The sequence below is a fragment of the Olea europaea genome, unplaced genomic scaffold (genome assembly GCF_002742605.1).
Source record: "Olea europaea var. sylvestris unplaced genomic scaffold, O_europaea_v1 scaffold3606, whole genome shotgun sequence".
NCBI classification, from domain to species: domain Eukaryota; kingdom Viridiplantae; phylum Streptophyta; class Magnoliopsida; order Lamiales; family Oleaceae; genus Olea; species Olea europaea.
In genome coordinates this window covers 1-1367 of record NW_019255276.1, presented here as the reverse complement: position 1 = coordinate 1367, position 1367 = coordinate 1, and the positions used below count along the sequence as shown (strand labels likewise).

The 1367-nt window shown below is 30.6% G+C and overlaps 1 protein-coding gene across 4 annotated transcripts in view; it reads left to right on the top strand.

Annotated features, from left to right (window-relative positions):
- LOC111386541 (3-deoxy-manno-octulosonate cytidylyltransferase, mitochondrial-like) overlaps positions 1 to 1337 on the top strand; it is a 13990-nt gene extending 12653 nt beyond the window's left edge. For all 4 annotated transcript variants that reach the window (XR_002701248.1, XR_002701246.1, XR_002701247.1 and 1 more), the window contains one exon: positions 1295 to 1337. The gene's annotated coding sequence lies outside the window, so the exon portion shown is untranslated. The remainder of the gene's footprint in view (positions 1 to 1294) is intronic.
- The last annotated feature ends 30 nt before the right edge of the window (positions 1338 to 1367 follow it).

Sequence of the window (1367 nt, the reverse complement as noted above, 5' to 3'; positions counted from 1 at the left end):
ATATATATATATATATATTCATTTGTAGGGTTTTTCATTCTTCTTGCTAGCATTATACTCCTTTGCAAAAGGTAAATGCTTTTTATTTTATTCAATTTACTAATCTTGCAAAAACTCCTACGTGTCTATATATATATATATATATATTCATTTGTAGGGTTTTTCATTCTTCTTGCTAGCATTATACACTCCTTTGCAAAAGGTAAATGCTTTTTATTTTATTCAATTTACTAATCTTGCAAAAACTCCTACGTGTTTTATAGGAAAGATTGGTTAATAATTTTTTGAATAAAATTTTATATCGTTAAATGTCATGTTGTCGTGCACAAAAAAGAAATTTTTTGGCTACCTTGCAAAACATAAACTCGGTTAGTTTTATTTCAAGATGGATATGAGCAGCCCATGAAACCAAAATAAATTCAATTGTTGACTCAACTGATTCTATAGTTTTAGATTTGTAAAATTCTACTAAATTTATTGATATAAATAGTGCTTTTTGTTTAAAACAACTGAAAGAAAAAGGAATTGAACAATAAGAAATGAAAATGAGTTGATGTCTATAACCTATTGTTGCACTATTATCGTCATCACCTGTAGGTCTCCAAATTGCCCTGCTGTCTTCATCACCTGTAGGCCTCCAAAATTTTCTTTTGTCACTCGTAAGTGAAGTTTAGTCGGGGCATATCAGCTACTTTTTCATAAAAGTATAAGCATTACACCATATATATCCACAAAGATCTTTCCAGTAAAGGATTCTTTAAATTACCCTATATGATCTAGGATGCAATGAATGTTAGAAATCTTAGAGAAAAGTATAAGATATTCCGGTGAAACATTGAGTGAAAATTTTACTTAATCTTTCATAGATAAGCCTAATTAGCTATACTTGTCAGATCCACGCCAAACCTGAGATGCACCTTCTCCATTATAACGATAGCGATATCTGTAATCTTCCTCTTGTTTTTTAATATCCTCATCACTTAATTGTGTGATTCTTCTATACATTAAACTTGCAATGTCAGGTTCCTTGTTCCTGCGATTTATTCGCACTTGATAAGAAGCACAACATAAACCAGCTTATTAAACAATGCAAGTATCTAAGAAAAATTATGAACTACAATCAGTTTTTGGACAATCAAGATATTAGGCTCATATCTCTGACTCCTTATGTCGATATTGTAAATATCTACATATTCTTAACAAGTTCTCATCCATCTTTTCTTCTCTCTCTACAGCAATTTCACTTGACAATTTGTTTTATGACTCAACTCTTTCTGTTTTCAATTGAACTCAGATTACTTCTGTTATGGATCATGTTGGAGTTCAAGATCCAATAGCAAAAAACTGCAGAATTTGATGACGACGAT